Genomic DNA, 13,832 nt, shown 5'->3' on the forward strand with positions numbered 1-13,832 from the left:
TGGAGAGAGAATCTGTGCACTTTGGGGAGAGAGAGTACAGGTGCTGGGGGATTTTACACTGAACTCAGTGCTGCCATGTTATAGTGGAGAATAAAGCTATGCTGTGCTCAGCCAGTACCTGCACATGGAGGGAACATTTGGACCAACCCTAGCCAGAAGTAAATTGCTCATCCCAGTGGTCGAAACCTGAGTTTCACGGGAGGCCTTGTCATTGTGGGCTGAAGTGCTCTGGGGTCCTACGTAAACTTGAAAGGCAGTCTAGGATAAAAGGACTGTAATTCCTAGGCAACTCCTAGTGCTAGACTGGGCTTAGAGCTGGTGAACTAGAGTAGCACATGACCTAGGGAGACACCAGCTGGCATGGCTAAGGGAGGGCTTGTGTCATTCCTCCCCCAACCCCAGGCAGTGCAGCTTGTAGCAACAAAAGTGAATTCATTCTTTCCGCTTAAGGAGGGAAGAGTGAAGAATAGAGAGACTCTGTCTTGCCTGTTGGATACCAGCTCAGCCACAGTAGAATAGGGCACTGGGCATAGTCATGAGGACCCCATTCCAGTCCATAGCTCTTAAATGGCATTTGTAGACACACCCTGGGCCAAAAGGCAATCCACTGCCTTGAAGAGAAAGACCTGGTACTGGCAGAATAGATGAAGTGCTTACTAAAGGGCTCATAGGCCCTGGATAACCACCAGCAATAGCCAGGGAGCATGCCTTGAGCCTCAAGTTCTGAGATATACTGGCTTCAAGGGAGCCCCAGCACATTCCCAGCTCTGGTAGCTATGGCAAAAGAGTTCTTCTGTTTGAGAAAAGCAGAAGGAAAAGTAAAGGGGACTTCGTTTTGCATCCTAGGTACCAGCGCAGCCATAGTAGGGGAGAGGAACAACCAGGCTCTTGGGGGCACTGTGTACAGACTAGGATCTTGGATACATTACTGGATCTTCTCTGGGTCAAAGGGCATCCCACTACCTTGAAGGGTGAGTCCAAAGTCTGTCAACAATCACCACAAGCTGACAGAGGAGCTCTTGGCCTTTAAGCAAACATTGGTGATGGCCTGGCAGAACCCCCCCATCCCCATGCACTGGGGATGGTTGTGACCACAGGACGATGCCCTTCTGCCTGTGGAATGAAGATGGAAGAGCAGGAAGTACTTTATATTGTGGTTTCCATGCCATCTTAGCCTCAGGAGAATAGAACATCAGGTAAATTGCTAAGGGTTTTGACTTGAACGTCCAACTCCCAGACAGCATTTCTGGACATGCCTAAAGTGCCTGGAGGAACCTGCCACCCTGAAGGGGAGGGCCTTGGACAAGGCCCAGTGCTGTGCTGGCTTCAGGTCTGATCCAGTGAAGTTCCAGTGGTGGGGACCTCAGGGGTGATTGCATCACTACACCCCCAGTGCCAGGTGGCTCAGCACACAGAGACTCTGTATGTTTAGGAGAAAGTAAAGGAGAAGAACAAGAATCTCTGTCTGGTAATCCAGAGAATTTTCTCGGATCTTATCCAAGACCACCAAATGGTATCTCTATGAGTCTGCAAAAAACACAGTGTTCTTGGGCTTGGGGCCCGAGTCCCTTCAATACTTGGAAAGCTTTCCCAAGAAGGACAGGCACAAACAAGCCCAGACTGTGAAGACTGCAGTAAATACTCAACTCTTAAATGCCCAGATACCAAAGAACATCTACAACCATCAACACCATCCAGGAAAACATGACCTCACTCAACGAACTAAATAAGGCACTGAGAGGCCAATCTTGGAGAAACATAATTTGTTTAGACCATTTGGAGAGAGAATTCAAAATAGCGTTTTGAGGAAACTGAAAGAAATTCAAGATAACACAGAGAAAACAATTCAGAATTCTATCAGATAAATTTAACAAAGTGACTGAAATAATTTAGAACTATCAAGCAGAGATTCTAGAGTTGAAAGATGCAATTGCCATGCTGAAGAATACATCAAAGTCTTTTAGTAGCAGAATTAATTCAGCAGAAGAAAGAATTAGTGACCTTGAACACAGGATATTTGGGAATACACAGTCAGAGGAGACAAAAAAAAAAAAAAAAAAAGAAAGAAAGAAAAAACCAAAAACAATGAAGCACCCTATAAAATAGCCTCAAAAGGGCAATTCTAAGAGTTTTTGACCTTAAAGAGAAGAAAGAGAAAGACATAAGGGGTAAAAAGATTATTCAAAGGGGTAATGTCAGAGAACTTCCCAAACCTAGAAAAAGATACCAACTTCAAATAGAAGAAGGTTTCAGACCACCACACAGATTTAAGACAAAGAAGACTACCTCAAGGCATTTAATAATCAAACTCCCAAAAGTCAAGGATAAAGAAGGATTTTTAAAGCAGGAAGAAAAAAGAAACAACATACAACTGAGCTCTAATATATATGGCAACAGAGTTTTCAGTAGAAATCTTACAGGTCAGGAGAGGGTGGCATGATGTATTTAAATTGCCGAAAAAAAGAAACTTTTCCCTAGAATAGTATATCTGGTGAAAATATCCTTTAAGCATGAAAGAAATAAAGATCTCAGACAAACAAAACAGGGATTTCATCAACACCAGACATGTTCTACAAAAAATGTTAAATGGAGTTCTTCAATCTGAAAGAAAAGGTTGAACAATAAGAAGTCATATGATTTCCACAAAACTTACTGGAAATAGTAAGCACACAGGAAACAAGAATAGTGTAACACTGTAATTTCAGTATGTAAACTTCTCAATGTAGGTAGAAAGACTAAATGATGAACCAATCAAAAATAATAACTACAACAACTTTTGAAGACATAGACAGTGCAATAAGACACAAGGAGAAACAACAAACAGTTAAAAAGTGGGGGAGATGGAGTCAAAATGTAGAGTTTTTATTACACAAACAATAAAAAGCAAGAAATTAAAGCATACCACCAGAGAAAATCGCCTTTACTAAAAGGAAGATAGGAAGTAGGAAGGAAGAAAAGAAGAGAGAGAAGACCACAAAACAACCAGAAAACAAATAACAAAATAACAGGAGTAAGTCCCTGTCTTTGAATAATAATGTTGAATGTAAATGGTCTAAAATCTCCAATCAAAAGACATAGAGTGGCTGAATAGATGCATAAACATGATTCAATGATTTACTGCTTACAAGAAACACACTTCACCTATAAAGAGGCACATAAACTAAAAATAAAGGCATGGAAAAAGACATTCCAGGCCAATACAAACAAAGAAAGAGCAGGCACAGCTATACTTACATCAGACAAAATAGATTTTAAGACCAAAATTATAAGAGACAAAGTAGGTCATTATATAATGATAAAGGGGTCAAAATTAAGCAAAGGGACATAACAATTTTAAATATATATGCACCCAACAATTGAGCATCCAGACATATAAAACAAATATTGTTAGGGCTAAAGAGAGAAATAGATTCCAATACAATAATAGTTGGAGACTTCAATACCCGACTTTCAGTATCAGAGAGATCTCCCAGACAGAAAATCAACAAAGAAACATCAGATTTAATCTGCACTATAAAACAAATGAACCTAATAGAAATTTACAGTACACTTCATCTAACAGCTTCAGAATACACATTTTCTCCTTAGTACATGGATCATTGTCAAGGACAGATTACATGTTAGGTCACAAAACAAGTCTTAAAACATTCAAAAAAAAAAAAAAAGTGGAAATAACATCAAGTATCTTCTCTGACCAGAAGAGAATAAAACTAGAAATCAATGACAAGAGGAACTTTGGAAACTATACAAACACACAAAAATTAAGCAATTTGCTCATGAATGAGCAAATAGTAGGTGAATGAAGAAATTAAGAAGGAAATTGAAACATTCTTGAAACAAATGATAATGGAAATATAATATACCAAAACCTCTGGGATACAGCAAAAGCAGTATTAAGAGGAAAGTTTATAGTGATTGAGTGGCTTCATCCAGAATGGTTGGTGAAGAAACATTAACCACAGTAGATCTTGCAGGGCCAAATGACATCTCTAAAAATGGGAATTAAGAGCCTGTCTGGAAGTGGGAACATCAGCCCTTTTTTCTTACTAATAAAATTTCAAAATATCAGCTGTCAATAGGGTCTATGTCCCCCAAGGAAAGAAAGAGTAGGCTTCTTCTTTTAATAATCACAGAAAAAACAGCCTTTAAATGCTGACATATAAGGACCCCTGAAATAAAGAAAAAAAATGGCTTCACATTAAGATCTTACAGTGAAGCCCCAAGTGAACAATCACCACCTCCAAATACTCCAAATATGGAACTTCCAGTAGGTTCTTAATGCTTTACTTTTAAATATAAACAAACAGAGATAACCATATATTCTAGGAGAGCCTCCACTGAGACAAAGAGATCAAAACAAACGAATAGAAAAGTAGATCTGGGATAAATAAGGAAAACTTGAATTACTATCCCCTTGCACATAAAATAATGTATTTTATCCATAAATCAAGATCTGAAGCTATGAAAATAAAAAATAACCAATAAAAACACTTTGAAAATTAAAATTGAGTCCCAGAAATTTTGGAAAATAATGTCAGATATTCCCCCAGAAAGAGAAATGGAAAAGAAAAAGAGGCAGAAAACAGATGAGAGAATGTAAGAACACTAAAAGATCAGACCATGTATAGATAGATAGATAGGTAGGTAGGTAGGTAGGTAGATAGATAGATAGATAGATAGATTATGTGTATATATGTATATTTTCTATATTTTGACATCTTAAAAAAACCTTCCCCCCCTCCAAAGAAAACCCCAACCTTTCTGCCTGGGAGATACTGCCTTTCCTGGGGCTAGCCAATTAGAGACAGCAAAGGGCTCAACCAGGAACATGTCTTTGTTTTGCAGACTAACCAATCCAGAGCCACACCTCCTCTATTTGGCCTGAGACCCTCAGAAGTCAATATTCCTCCGCTTTAATAATCCCAGGAACAGATACCAGGCAACTAGGACCACCTCTATAATTTAGAGACCACAGAAATTCACACTATAGGTATGGAACTGAACTGGGATTCATTCGCCCAGCGCAGTAAGACCAGATAGTCACACTGAGGTTTGCAGCCAGATAAAGGAAAGTGCTTCTTTGTAGGGTGCCTAACAAGGAAGATCTAGCAGCTAATGCTTAAATCCTGGCCTCTCTGATGGCTTAAGGTAAGGGTTTTTAAAGGCAAGGGTAAGTTTCAGAAAGCAGAAGTTACAAGCACAATTGTAAATCAAAACATGGAAGTTACACATTGGTTTTGGCCTAAAAGAGTGGGATATCTTGAAGCTGGGGCTTACAGGTCGTAGGTAGATTCAAATATTTTCTGATTTTCAATTTGTTAAGGAAGAAAAACTTTGTTTAAAAATTTAGGGTCAGCAGAAACGGATGTTAGCCTGGCTCATGGGTGTGACTTTCTCCAGGTACCTCAGGAGGAAATTTAAAACAAATAATGTTGATCAGAGTTCAGTCCCCCATTCCCCCTTAACTGAGGACCATATGCCATTAGATCTGTTTAACGGAAGTTGGGGTTTCTGAAAATAACTCAGAGACATACTTGAAGATGTTATCTTTACTCTATATAGGGAAACCAAACATCTGCTGATTTTGTTAACGGTGGCGAATCCTTACAGGTATGCAGCATCCTTATTTCTTGCCTCTTCAGAAGAAAGAATTCAACCAAGGGGCATAAGGCAGAATGAGAGACTGAGGCAAGTTTTAGAGCAGGAGTAAACATTTATTAAAAAGTTTTAGTGGAACGAAAGGAAGGGAAGTATACTTGGAAGTGGGTCAAGCAGGCGACTTAAGAGATTCAAGTGCGCTGTTTGACCTTTGGCTTTATGCATTGGCGTGCTTCTGGGGTCTTGCATTACTTTTACCCTGATTCTTCCCTTGAGGTGGGCTGTCGCATGAACAGTGGCGTATCAGCACTTGGGAGGGGCTGTATGCACAGTGTGTTTACTGGACTTTTACGCATGCTCACTTGAGTTGTTTTTCCTTTACCAGTCAAGTATTCCTGGAGGAAGGTCATATACCAGATAACCTCTGCCATTTTACATCTTAGTGTGCATGCTTGAGCCCACTCACCCAACTCCACTCAAAAATCACCAGTTTCAGGTTTTTTTTTTTTTTTTTTTTAATATACTAAGAGACTGCCTTTCCCTGGTGCTGGCTGCAACCAATTACTGTTTTAGAGAGACAATTTTAGAGAGACAGTTTAACAACTGCCTGATCATTACCTGATGGTTGCCTGACGTTCCTATTCCTACTGGTGGTGGGGAGATGGGGGGAGGTAGGGCCTCTCCCCTGTCCTGCTTATGTCTGACTATCTACGGCAACAATTCTAGCTTCCGTGGCTACTGTTTTAGGCTACTATTACCTTCTAGTTTATCAAGTTGCTTATTTGCTTCTCAGGGCTAGCTAAATGCCTGGAATTTTCCTTGAAAGAACTCACGATTTTCTTTTATTTCCATGCTTTGTGGCGGGGAGGGGAGCTGCATTCCCCTAAGTAGGGTTCCCTGAATTGTCTCACTATCCAATCCTAAATTGCTCACCCTGCCTTGCATTTCTCCATGAAACCATAATAAAGACTCGGGCCTAAACCTCCCCCTTTTTCCTGTCTTCTTCCATCTGGCTGCACTGGTGTATTTCTCATGTTATGCCTCTTGTATTTAAGACCTCTAGGTATAATAAACTTTTTTTTGCTGAACCTCTTCTCTGTCTTCTCTTGACTGACCATCTCATAAAACAACACAAAACACCAAGAAATCTAATGGTGTGATAAAAATTTTAGTAAGGAAGATCAAAGAAAACAGATGAGAAGAAATTATTCAAACAGGAAATAGAAAAATACTTTCAGAAATGAAGGGCTTGACTTTTCAGATTAAAGGGTCCATGAAAGCCTCATTATGTAAATAAATTAATAATAAATGACACCAAAGCACATAATTGTGAAATTTTAGAATACAGACTAAAGTATCTACTGAACATTTCCAAAGTAAACAGTCAGGTAAGCATACAAAGAACAGGGAATTATAATGTCATTAACGGCATCATTGAGAAGACAGAAGAGAGTGAGTTATGATGTCATAATTTGGAAAGAAAAGTATTTTCATCTTGTAATTCTTTACCTAGCCAAACTCTCGATCAAGTATAAGAATAGAACAATTGCATGCAAGGATTAAACCTCCCATTGAATGTTAGCATAGGAAATTACTGAAGGATTGACTCCAGCAAAATGATAAAGTTAACAAAGATGGAAGAAGATAGGTTATCAGGACAACAGGAGATTCCAAACCACAAAGTGGTAAACTAAAACTAAGGTGAAGACTGTAGGCAATTCTAGAATGACAGCTGAACAACAGGCTCAGGAAATCTTCTGTTCAAATTGGAGCAGGGAGATAAGACTTTGGGAGAGCAGATCTTAGGGAAATGAAAAAGAAAAAAAGCAATGATAGATCATCGATTTATGTGAGCATTCAGATGATGATATGGATAGGTGCTTGACAGATACATTGGAGAAGTTAACAAATTGGTAGAAGTAAGTATATTTTTATAAGTAAGAAAATTGAAAAAACAATAAATAATTTACTCCAGCAAAAATTCAAGTATTGAACAAAAAGGGAAACACAGTCATAGTGCACTGCTTGTCTCTGTAGTGAATGGTCTTAAGATAGTCACAATAATGTTAGTAATAATTATTTAGTTAATGATATGCTTAATATTACTCAATTGGAGGAAGATAATAGGAAAAGTAGTGGTTGATGATTTAAGAAAGCTAAACCCTCATTTAATTTCTCAGGGAGAGTATTTTATTATTTATCAACTGAAAAAACAATATTTATCCATTGAACAAACATATTGAACGGTTACTATACAGTCTCTCTTCTAGGAATAAAAGATGCAGAAAGGAACAAAACAGGCAAATAGCCTGCCCTCAGGAAACTTACATCCTAGTTTAAAAAGAAAAATATGTAGAGTGTAAAAATACAGTAAAATATGTAGAATGTTAGCAATAAGTGCTATGGAGAAAAATAAAGCAATAGAGTAGGATTGGGAATTTGTGGGGAGAAAGTGGGTAATTTTAAGTATGGTGGTCAGGGAAAGCCTCACTGAGAAGAAGACATTTCAGTAAACATCTGAGGATCTGAGGGAGCTAGTGATGAGGATATCTGAGAGAGGAGTGATCCAGGCTTAGAAAATGTCAGAAAGGTAGGCTCTGAGATACGAAGCATACCAGGCATCATTAATGGAAGAGTAAAAGGGGCTAATTTGACTTGTGCACTGAATGTAAAGACTTTGAATTTTACTCTGAACAGAGAAAAATGAGCTGAGTTACAAATCCGTTCTCGGCCAAGCGTGGTGGGTCATGCCTGTAATACCAGCACTTTGGGAAGTTGAGGTGGGCAGATCACGAGGTCAGGAGATCGAGACCATCCTGGCTAACACGGAGAAACCCTATCTCTACTAATAATACAAAAAATTAGCTGGGTGTGGTGGCGGGCACCTGTAGTCCCAGTTACTCGGGAGGCTGAGGCAGGAGAATGGCATGAACCCAGGAGGCAGAGCTTGAAGTGAGCCAAGATCGTGTCACTGTACTCCAGCCTGGGTGACAGAGTGAGACTCCATCTCAAAAAGATAAATAAAAGCAAATCTATTCTGGCTGCTATGTTGAGAATAGACTGAAGAGGAAGAAGATGGAAGTTGAAAGATTAGTTGGAAAGCTATCTAATCCATGTGGCAGATGACAGTGACTTGGATCTAAGGAGGAGGAGGAGTGAGCTTGAAAGGAACTGGAGAGATTATAGATATATTTTGGGGGATAGATCTACATGGATTTGTTAATACATTAAATATAGTATGTGAGAGAAAGAGGAGTCAAGGGCTCAGATTTTTGTCGTGAGGAACTTGGAAGGATGTGGTGGCTGTCAACTGAGAGTGTTTTTTTAAAGCAGACTGTTTCTGTTGTGGTGGTGTTGGTGGTGGTAGGGAACATCTAGACTCAGTTTTTACATATTAAATTTCAGATGCCTTTAGATATATCCAAGCCTGGATATATACATTTAAGTGCAAAGGTCTAAGCTTGAAATGTGAATTTGGAAGATAATATAGTATGCAAAGCCATGAGACTGGTTATAATGACTAGGGTGTAGATAAAGAGATCTAAGGACTGAGAAGAATCTCAAAGATGCCTTAATATTAAGATACCAAAAAGCAGAAGTGGAACAAGTAGACTAAAAAAGTGGAGGATCATGATTTGCAATGGTCTGATGAACTCCTGTACCACCCAGAAGCCAAATAAATTATAGATCAACATCTTGGAGGAATTGCTGAGTAGCACAGTTGGAGTCAACATGTTAGGAAGGAGAGGAGCTGTCCTGGATGCAACTAAAATATGAAAATAGGAGTCGTTTTGCTCACATCACCCTCAGTGACTCACTGGGGAGGAATTTATGTATCCATGTGTGCAACTTCAAGCTCCATGGGTTTAGAAGTTTTTGTTCCCTGCTCTTACCAGGAGGCAAAATAAAAGTCCCAATAAAAATCAAAGCTATAAGCCAGGCGCAGTGGTTCACAACTGTAATCCCAGCACTTTGGGAGGCCGAGACGGGTGGATCATGAGGTCAGGAGATCGAGACCATCCTGGCTAGCACGGTGAAACCCTGTCTCTACTAAACAAAACATAAAAATTAGCCGGGCGTGGTGGCAGGCACCTGTAGTCCCAGCTGCTCGGGAGACTGAGGCAGGAGAATGGCGTGAACCTGGGAGGCAGAGCTTGCAGTGAGCCCAGATCACGCTACTGCACTCCAGCCTGGGTTACAGAGCGAGACTCCGTCTCAAAAAAAAAAAAAAAAAAAAAAAAAAAAAAAAAAAAAAAAAAAAAAATCAAAACTATAGCTTTAACTTTGGGTCATTGTGCCAGCAGATAATGAAACAATTCATCGTGACATCAAGCAGCTTGAAAATCAGGAGAGTATGTGTTATGATTCAGTTGAAGGCAGTGGTCCAATAAGGAAGAAGTTACCAATTATGAAATGCTTACTTAACATCAGAGGAATATGGACTGAAAGTTGACCTTAGACTTAGTGAAATGGAAGAAACTGGGGACCTTGATAGAAGTAATTTCATTGGAGTGTTAGAGAGGAAACATAATTGAAGTGGGTTCATGAAATGGTGAGAGAAAGGAAGAATCCAACAATGAATGTGCACAATATTTTAGAAGAGTGCTGAAGAGAGTAAATAAATAGGTTTCTAGAGGGAAGCAATGAGGCTCTGGTGGGAGAGAGGGAATCAAAATGGTAAAAGAATGTGAAAGAGATAGATCATGTAAAAATGGGAAAAAATGATGAGAGAGAAAGAAGAGATTAACTGGAGCAGTGTTCTTAGGTAGACAAGAAGCAATGGGACGTCCTGTGCCAATGCAAAGTTTGACCTTAGGAGCACAGATAGTTCATCCACAGTAACAGGAGGAAAGGCAGAGAAATAGGAGCACAGATAAAGGCAGTGACATACATTTGGTGAGAATTTAAGCTAGTTCTGCTCTAAATTTTCAGTGAAATAGAAGGTAAGGTCATCAACAAAGAATGAGAGTGGATTGGGGTTGTTTGGGTTTGAAGACAGCCAGCACTCAGGCCAAGGACATTAGAGGCATTTTTGACTCCTCTTCACACAGATTTTCAGTTCTTCATGAAATTCTGAGCCAAAATACACTTAAAATCCAACCATTTTTTTTACCCACATATACCACTACCTCACTGGTTCAAGCTACATCATTCTTCTCCTGGATTATTCCAATAGCCTCCTACTTGGTGTCCTTGCTTTCACAATTGGTCCCTCTATTGCTTATTGATAAAACCAGCCAAATAGAGCATTTAAGCATATGTCAGATCAAATCATTCCTGTGTTCAAAGCATCCAATGCCTTCCCTTCATACTCAGAGCATGAACCAAATCTTTGCAATGGGCTAACAGGGACCTCCGTGGTTTTAGCCCCTGCTCCCTCTAAGACATCACCCCTGATTACTGTCCACCTTGCTGACTGGACACTTAATGTTTTGGAACATGTATAATGTGTTTCTTCCTTAGGGCCTTTACACTGTTTGACCCACTGCCTAAAAGCACTTCCCACAGATGTCAATGTAACTAGGTGCCTGATCTAACTATTAAATTTGGAAATAGTTTCCTCCCAACAAACATATATTTCATTTCCACGTCCCTACTTAATGTTTTTATAGTACTTAAATATTTCTGGAATATTATATAATTTAGTTATTTTTAATTTGTCTTCCTATGCTAGAATATAAGCTCCATAAAGGCCACAGTAATTATCTGTCTTGAATGAATGGGAGAGATAGTGACTAGATTAACGAAATAAATACAATATGATTAATGCAGCATTGAAGGCACATTTGAAAATAGAAATCACACATTTACCTTCCAACATGGGATAGAAATCACACATTTACCTTCCAACATGGGATGTGTTGGAAGGAACAGTTCAAAAAGGGGCTTGGGGTTGTTGAAGGGATGAAGGAAGGTTGAGACAACTTCAGAGACCTTGCAGCAATAACAATAAACAATCAGCTTACAACTTAATTGCCTCACAAGGCATGTGGGTCCAGTTAGCATCTGCATTTTCTCTTTGCTATATATCCGAGGTATATAGGTCTGCGACTAGTGTTAAATTGCTTCTGAAGATAGCTTATTGGTTTGAGATAGTGGTAAATTTTTAGCCTTTATGGAACTCCTTTCTAAGTTCACCTGCCTCTGGGTAAAATTAGGTGTTCCCAAATATTTAGCCAGAGCAGAAAATTTCACAGACTCTAACATTGGAATAATCCAAGAAGAAAATTATCAATTGATCTTAGAATAACTGTTTGCCAGCTTGTGTACTTTGCTTGCATGCGTGTGTGTGTGTGTGTGTGTGTGTGTGTTGTGGGGAGGCAGGTGATATATGCTCCATCTATGGAAACACTGCAGAGCACAGGGAGTGGCTCCCCTGATAACACATGAGAAGTTTCTATGCACATGATCCTCTTCCTTGTCTTCAAGCATATGGGATGACTCTAGGATATCACTATTGTCCATCCTTAATTATATTCAAGAGTTTGATTTTGACCACATATAGAATGAGGAGATGATAGTACTTTCAGTGTACAGATTTTAAATAGTTTCTTCCTTTGAGAAAAGAGATCTATTTCTTTCTCCTTTCCAACTCCCTTCTCTCTCCCCTCCCTGCTTGCTTTGTTCCCACCACGATCTCTCTCTCTCTCTCTCTCACACACACACACACACACTCACAGACACACACACACAGAGTCTTAATCACAAACTTCATATGTTGCAAATGATTAGAGACTATAGTGAGAGCAATGTGGAATTTTTAACTTTCTTCAAATTTGTGTAACAGGAATGGTATATGTAATTTCTTCAATCAACAGAAGTGGAAACCTGAGTGTAAACCGATGAAGGTATATATTTGCTAAATACTTGCTTACCACTTGTTAAACTAAATTTGGTCTGAGGCTGTCCCTGTACTTTTAGTTTCTACATAGCCAAATGCAACCTAGCTTAAGAGTATATTATTGTAACAAATAGCGTGAGTTTCAGCCACTCACAGCAGCAGAGCTTCAGCCAATCACAGGCTGGTAACCCCCAATCAGACAATGTCCATATAAGGCAAATATCTCATCATGCCATACACAAATAAGGTAAACACCACACGGTGTTTCTGAATGTCATTGGCTGTTTCTGAATGTCATTTCATTTCTCTGTTTATAAATATCACCTGCCCATAGTGCTTAGTGGAGCTCAGTAAACTCCCAGTTCTGAGGGCTGCCCAGTTTATAAATCATTCTTTGCTCAAACTCTGCTCATTTTGTTTTGTATAAGGCTTTTAACACTCTTTTCTACTAGTTTTTTCTTTAACCGAAGGAATTAATTACAGATAAGGTGATTTTCTTTAAGCTTGAAATAATATAGCAGAAAGTCAAATAACCCATTAATTTCTCCAACTTTGGGCACCAGATGATGTAATATGTAATATTTAGCTTCATTTAAAATATGAAAAATCTTTTGAAATAATCTATTGTAGTTTAAATAATAAAGGACTAAATAAAAATTTTTAAAAATATAATTACCTTGGGGGATATTATTTTGTACAAAATAGCATGATGTCATTTTTAATCACAAGACAAATTTTTCTCTTGCTGCTTATTTAAGTGAGGAGAAAATTAATTTATAATCTCTTTCATGGCTTTTGTTTTTAGTAATTTAATTTCCGTTACATATTGAGATCAGAGATGCTAAAAGAGATGCCAGTGACATCATTTTTCCATTATAAAACCAACCCAGTGAGGGACTTCTTTCTTTTGTTTTTTTAATCAAGAGAGGATTATTAGTAACAATATTCCTACACTAAACAGTACACTTCAAAAATAACACATAGAAATAACAGACTAAAGAAAAACACAAATCTTAGAAAAAGTTTATGTTGGAATTAATGCCTTTAGTGTGACATTGCCTTTTTATATGAATACAAGTTGAAGAGTTGCCCTCAGGTAGTAGTTTTCCATGTTCAAATATGTGACTGTCCTATCCTGTCCTGAGTTTTTGGAGATTTAAATGTCAACAAACAGCTTTATGCTTTCAGTTTGAGAAGTACTGGCAGGAGTTGATATGGTGTATGAATTTTGCCAAGATATTCTGAGATACTTTCTCTTTTTGGCAGAAATAACATTTGATAAAGGAACCTGATCAAGTATAATCGAAATCAGACTCCATTTTGATAGATGACGTAGAAGTATCCCCTCTATAAATAAAGCAAGATGCTCTCAATATGTGAATTTACAAGAGCT

The 13,832-nt window shown here is 38.6% G+C and overlaps 1 long non-coding RNA gene across 1 annotated transcript in view; it reads left to right on the plus strand.

The window, feature by feature from the left end:
- LOC115894535 overlaps positions 1–12,843 on the plus strand; it is a 161,883-nt gene extending 149,040 nt beyond the window's left edge. The window contains exon 4 of the long non-coding RNA XR_004054639.1: positions 12,386–12,843. This is a non-coding gene — a long non-coding RNA (uncharacterized LOC115894535). The remainder of the gene's footprint in view (positions 1–12,385) is intronic.
- Positions 12,844–13,832: the final 989 nt, after the last annotated feature.

Source organism: Rhinopithecus roxellana, chromosome 2 (genome assembly GCF_007565055.1).
Source record: "Rhinopithecus roxellana isolate Shanxi Qingling chromosome 2, ASM756505v1, whole genome shotgun sequence".
NCBI classification, from domain to species: domain Eukaryota; kingdom Metazoa; phylum Chordata; class Mammalia; order Primates; family Cercopithecidae; genus Rhinopithecus; species Rhinopithecus roxellana.